Here is a 7301-nt window from a genome sequence, read left to right as displayed (position 1 = left end):
AGCCCAGACATATAAGGAATATCTGACTCAAGTAGGAAATAATTCCCTTTTTCAGGTTTTTTTTTTTTTAAGATTTATTTATTTATTTATTTTTAGCCAAGTGAGCACTGCCACACACCTGTAGATGCAGGCAGGGGGAGCTTAAGGATCACAATCCAGTTCTGCTTGTTGCTTTACTTCACTTTTCCAGTGTTGCATTAGGTGGAGTCTGGGGCTGCTGTTATCAGCGAGTCACACAAGTAGTTATCAGGTACAGCTGTGACCCAGTTCTTCCTAGTACTATAGCTTTTAATTCCCTAAAATCCAGAAGAAGAGAAGCCAATCCTTCAAGTGCGCTGAAGGCCAGCAGGGATGCTGACATTGGAGGTGACTCGCCTGGTGCACCACAGGCTGGGAATGGGCAGCGTTTCAACTCTCCACACAGTGTGCATCCAGCCTGTTTGCTGAAGTCACGGCAGTGGGCATTTGTGCCATTCTCACTGGGAGTGGCAGCTTCCTTCTACTTGTATCCCCATAGCAGAGCTGGAAGCAGTGCTGTGAGATGGCTGTTGGGAGCCCTGCCCTGTACGCAGATGTCAGTCAAAACTGGCAGAACCCCCCCACGTTCTGCATCCCTCTGTGTGTGTCTTGGTGAAGGCTTTGACTGGAGACTCTTCTTTGGCATTTGTCTGATTCTCTCACGGTTTGGTAAAACCCAGTTATAGCTTGAGTATAGATGCTTTTTACCCCCTTAGAACAGTTAATAACTGTGCTGTTTTTTAACGTCAACTAGCTATGCATCTGTTACTCTCAACCTCAAAACAGGCACTATTTATATTTCACACAAACGTATTTGTGGCATACACGGAGTGTGGGGCTTTTTCTGGATTGCATTGCGCCAAGTTCCATATGTAAGAGAGGGCACAAACAGAGGGGAGCTGGCTGCCCAGTGATGGAGCAGGCGTGGACCTAGGAAATGACCCACTGGAGTGCCATGGGGAAGGCCATGGCCTTAAGAGGCACAGACAGGGCATCTATCATCTCCATAGCTAACTAGCAGTTAATTATGGAAGTACTTGGCATTGTCACAGTTTCTCCTTCAAATGGAAGCAATCTCTGAATTTCTTTGTCCCCAGTGGCCCAAAAAGCATAATGCAAGCTAAACCTGTTTCAGGCACTTTGGCTGACATCATGATTGCCAGACTTCTTTATTAATAATTTATGTTGCAATTTAATTCCTAAAGTAACAGTAATAATAATTCAGATGGTGACAGACTCTTAATTAAAATTACCATAGAAGACTTAAGCTTTTAGCTGCATCGTTCTTCCTACTATCAATGTGTATTGGAGAGCAACAGTTTGCTAAGATAAAATTATAGCAGCCTGCTGACAGCTATGAGAGCTGAACGCACTCTGGATCTCTCAACGGGCAATGTACATGCATACAGCTAACTGGGAAAACAGCAAGCATTTCTATTAAGTTTTTCCTCGAATTATACTGATTTTAAGGACGGTATAGGAACAGCTAAGTAACCACCAAAAATTCACAGTAAGGAGCTGTCTGACCTACATTCTGGAAGATTAACCCCTAGACCAATTTTGAGACTAGTACTGAAAATAAAGTGAAGGAATATTGAGTGGAAGGGGAAGCTGGCAAACATGAAAGTCCTCAAAAGGGACTGGCTGTTAGCCAAAGGTATAATTGTTACCAACACAATTCAACCCTAGACATCCTTCTGGAAGAGGTGTAAGCTCTTACACTTAGTGGGAAGCAGTCTCTCAGTTGATCGGTGGGATAGTGTCTCTAAATGGTCACCCACCACTTCTGTCTGTACAGCCTTATTTTCCCTTCTAGGGCACTGTAAGAAAAGGGATGAAATGGACCATCAGCTTGACCCAGATGGCAATTCCCATTTGTCCTCTGTAGATCAGGAATCGAAGCAGTTGTGAACAGTTTCAGTCCACTGATGTAGCAAGTTCCTTGCTGCTCTATTTTACTCTGAAATTCATCTCAGCCACTAGTAGATGATAAACAGATGACAAGTAATTGAGTTAATCCAAGAAAGCTTTGGGGCTACATCTGCCACAGTAGGTGTAAAAACAAATGCATGCAAATCCCTTCATATATCGGCATGGATTGTCTAATTGCTGTCAACCTTCTGAAGCATCTGTTCACTTAGATCTGCTAGGTGGGATTTCTTGTTGTGGGAAGGAGTCACTTTCATTAACTTCTTAGACTGAGATTTGAAGCAATGTAGCATAGGAAGTGTGTGTTATCTAAGAATATACACCCTAAGAAGTAGGAATTATTTTTTAAACTGATGGAAATACTGAATAAAAGAGGTGTTTTCTCAAGCATGTAAAAGTATATACTTTGTTATAATCCAAGAGTGAACACTAATTTAGATTAAAGATGGATGTCCTGTGTGACCCTGTCTTCAGTTCATGATAAAGATATTCTCGTATCAAAGCCATGCTTATTTGCTGCTTTCTAGGTTAGACAACCAAGGTCAAAATAAATAAATAAATAAATTGGGGTGGAAGGATCTTTTCATCCCCTGTATTTTCCCTTTTTTAGGAATAGTCTCCATATAAACTTGAAACAGAAATCTGTAAGAGCAAATTCTCTTTTGCTGCTAGAAATCCATTAGTGACCTTAGCAATCATCATGCTCAATGTCTTCTCTGTGAGCCACTTGGGAAAAAAATTGTCCATTCCCCTGGTGTCAGGTATGCATTGTTATTGTCAGACATGCATAAAAGATAACAAAGATGTAAAAATGTATCTCATTTCATAACTATCAATGGGTTCTCTCCTCATCCCTATGTTAGTCCACATTATATGCATAGTTTAAGTTCCCCTGAAATTCTGAAAAAAAACCCCTACGTGTTAAAGTGCCAACATATTTTTGCAAAATGGACACCGATTTTCAAATTGTTTCAAATTACTATCAAATTGTCTGAAGTTGCTATTAAAGTTCATGATTTTTTTTTCTAAGGTGAGAGACATTCCTATTTGAATGTGGATAAATATTCATGTGAGGACTTAAACTGGGAGGAGAAACTTGCCATTAATATCATTATGTCTGTTCAAGATGTAACAGGCTGCTACTTGTATATTGCGATAAGGGTGGTTTCCCTCATGTGAGGAAATGAATATTCATAGCTGTCTTTAAAAACTCTGTTTGTACAGTATATTTCCCTCAACACCTAAACACCTAAAAGACATCTAGACTAAGGATTTCATTTTTTTTCCTATCCAAATGGATTTCATTTCCATTTCTTGAAGAAACTTTTCACTAAACAGATACGTTTATCTAATACCTCAAGGCTTACAGGAAAAAAATCAGAAGAAGGAAAAATGCACTGAAAGGTTATATCCAGATCAAGTCAATGATTTCTCATGTGACAAGGGAGAAGCAAGAAAAAGCACACGTGAACACACAGATCTGGCAGGGAAAAGATCTAGCTTGCTGACGTTGTTGTTTGACCATAGGCGGTTTTTACCTTATGTTTTTCAAGCAGATCATCTCAAATAAACCTGATATAATTTTTTATTTGGTTGGCAGAAGTAGCTGTACAGTTAAATGTACAGATGATACCAACTCACTTAGCACTGCACAGTATTCCAGTTAAACAGGGGGGCTGGTGGACAGTCAAGCCAGTGTGGCCTGCCTTATGAGTTTGTGTCTTGAGTTTGATTTGAAATGAGATAAGGGTCTCTTCAGCTCCAGGAATATGTCTGTAGCTTGTTTAGAGGTTGGGGGTGAGAGGATGTAGCTGGCAAGTGCCTGGTGATATCTGGTTTCTTGCCTGGCTGTCCTCCCCAGGGGAGAGCTGAATGGCTTGGGGTGCCAGCACCCCTCTGCAGGACAGCATGTCTGGGGAGAGGGATCTCATCAAGTCAGAGCTGTCAGTCTTCCATGCTTCTCCTTGCTTAGATTCCTCATAATCAAGGACTGCGTTGCTTAGAGGATTTCTAATTTGTTCCTGGGTAAATCAAAGGAGGAGAAGCACTCTGGTGTCTTTCTCAGGTAGGTTCTAGTCCTAAATTTTTATCACAGATGCACAGTTACTAAACTACTTCTGCACCAGTCCTATTTCCAAATAACTGAAAGAAATACAAATATATATATTGCAGGAGAAGGTAAAAGATGCCTAATGGGTAGAATGGGTGTGATTTCCTCTAATCAGATAGAGAAAAGAGCTGGATTAATTCTCTGGCAGTAGAATAGCAGTTGAATACTGCACACAGATTTCATTGGATTCCCTCCAGGCTTTTTGATGAGAGACTATACCATAGTGGCAAATGCTGGGATTGTGCTCTCAGAGGAGCAGCACAACAGAATTCACATTTTATGGTTCCGTAAAAAATTACTAACTTTTAGCAACCAGTGTGTTAAATGTGTTACCTCATATTCAGAGCCAAAATACTGAGTGGATGTTACAGATGGTGATATGCGTGCTTTTGGAAAGATGATGAATGCCTCCAGCTCTAGCTGCAAATGGCTAACTAATTAATTAATTATTGTACAGTCAGTTCTTGGTTATGAGACAGTGGAAATTTACAGAATTAGTTTTGGTGAATGTTTTTATTCCAGAAACAATAGCTTTTAAGCATAGTATTTATTCATTGAAGGAAATTTACTTGCAGAACAAGCACAGAGTCCGTCTGTGCACCCTGTGAGCTGCCTTCCAAGTAGTGATTAAATACTGAAGGGAGATCATGGGTGATGGCATCCACATGTGGAGTTGTGAAATGCACTCTGAAGGGCCTGTGCATGCATCTGCAAAGCCGCCAGCCCCGGGGCTCTGGCCAGGCGGGCTCTGCACCACGCCGGGTCTGCAGGTGATGCTAGGGCAGTGATGGCTTTGTTCTTTGGGCAGGTGAGGCATCCAGAGAGAAGAGAGAAAGGGCAGAGGAATCATTAATTTCTTCCTTGCTTAGCAATATATAGATGAAAGAAAGTTGATATAGCCAAATCATTGACCAGAGCCATAGGCCATAAGATTAGAGTATAAACTGTGTCAGAATTAACTGCTGTTAATGGAAATGCAGCCGAGAAGTGGAGGATGCACAGGCAGGCAGTGGGACCAGGGAGAGAGCCAGCAATATGGGGGGAGAGGGGTTATGGGCACTGTGCTGGTCAGAATGGGGCTGGGAGACCGGACATGGTGTAATTGCCTTGTAAAAAAGAAAAATTGCACTGAGGAAATAGCAGCTTTACCACTACCTTTTTCTCCTTACTGAAACAGTCCACAAGATCTCAACTGTTGGATCCCTGTTGAGGCAAAAAGAATCCTAGCAATAATAGCAATGACTGAAGCAGAATCCAAAGAACCTGTGCTGCAAGCCAATCTGGAGATCAACCTGCTGCATTCCTTCATGGGGAGGGATATATAGGCTGCTCTCTGAAATACCAACTCTGCGCCTCCTGAGAAAGTGTGTTGGCTTTTCATATATCATTACAGACACTGAGGGCTTGTTTGCATTTGCTGGAACTATATTTTATTAGTTTGGTTGGATTTCTTAATGGAAACAAATATTTTGAAGTGGTTAATTTACAAGAATAAATATTATTCAGCAGGTTCCTAAAGTCCCCAAGGTAAATAATACAGACATGGTAAAGGCCAGCTCTGTTGTATTAATAATTGATGTTTGGCTTCCTCCTAGCTCAGCTGTAATCTATTCATTCTGCTTTGTAAAAGTGCAATTAGAGCTGAATTACAGTAATCAATACAGCAGCAGCATTTAGAACCAGGGAACATAAATAGAGGGAAATTTTGCACATAGGAAGCTTTTTGAGGCATATTGCAAAAACTGACTTAATTGGATGGAATTTTAAATGATCGCAAAGGATATTAAATTATAATTGATACAGACATTTTCAGAGATTCTCTTTTTAACCAAAACCAAGTCCTAAGAATTTGAATGAAATTATTTCCCTTCCTTTTACTTCTGTCGTGTTTCCCAGTCAGCCCATACACTAATGATGTGACTGGGAAAATGCTGTTTTCTTGCACTTATCCAAGTATCTACATTATTTGTGTGTGAGTAAAAGGAAAAGGAACAGAGAGGGATGCGATGGGAAGTGGGTCCTTCACCTGGAAAACAAGTGGCAGATGTGGAAGGTGGTGAAAATGAACAGTTTAATGGACAACTTGAAGAGGTACAGAGGGAAAAAAAAAAAAAACAACAAACCAAAACGAGGAAACCACTCACATATGCTACAACCAAAGGAAATGCAGAATTTGGTAGGGAAAAAAAAGCAAAGATTCTATAAGAAGGTTTGGTTAAACATCCCAAATATAGAGACTATTAGGGAAATATTGACAGTGCCCACACTTTGGTGTAGCAACAAGCAATAGAGAAGGCAAGGCCTTGGAAGCACTGTTTCAGATAATGAAAATAAAGCAGTTGCCGTACTGCAACAAGATGGACTACAGTAAGCCTGCAGTGCTGTCCTGTGCAGCGCAGGGCTTGCTTACAGCTTGAAACTTATGCTGAAATATTTCTTAGAGAATCATTGTGGTTTAGCTAGACCCTGTGTGGGATTTTTGAGCCTTGAGGATTTAGGTGTCTTAAAAACTGGATCATGTTTTCCATCCTTTGTCTTTTCCAAGTATCCTGCTTGTTTTCGTGTTACTTTGGAATAGCCTTTCTTGGTGTTCAGCAAACCCATTCTGGACCCCGTGTATTTTAGGGAACTGGCAAGAACAGTTTGCGTGAAGTGTATTTCTGCATTTCAGTGTTCAGTCTGGTTGAATCAGGCACAAAACCTGTGGCACAGCTTCCCCTAGTACTTCATTTACTCAAGATTATGGACTCTCCAGAGCCAAGGCCTGTCTCTGGTGCTGGATCTTGCCAACATCCAGCCTCTGCCCATGTTGTTGGAGAGAAACAGCAGCACGGGGCTGCAGGGGGTCTGCAGGGGTCAATCTGCCAGCAGGGTTTGGGCTGCAGGGTATGGTGGGCCGGGTCCAGAGCTGGTCACAGTCACTGGGAGGCTGTCAGTGTGACAGCACAACACCGAGTGATTGCTAATATTAATAATTATCATCATATTCACCTCCTTTAGAGCACTGTGACATTTGAGGTGAAACTAAGTGCTTTCAGTCATTTAGGAAGTGTGTAATGGCTTAATAATGTATTCCCTGTCGTGTCTTTTGGACTTTATGCAATGACGATAAAAGTATAAAATGTGTTTAATTAAAGGGAGACGCTGATTTTATTGAACAAATGTACCAAATAAATAAAGAAAAGTGGGTCTGTTAAAACGTTGGTCCAAATTTTCAAGCACAGTTTTAATTTTACTGTAGAAA

The sequence above is a fragment of the Anser anser genome (genome assembly GCF_964211835.1).
Source record: "Anser anser genome assembly, chromosome: 11".
Lineage (NCBI taxonomy): Eukaryota > Metazoa > Chordata > Aves > Anseriformes > Anatidae > Anser > Anser anser.
This window is presented reverse-complemented; position numbering follows the sequence as displayed.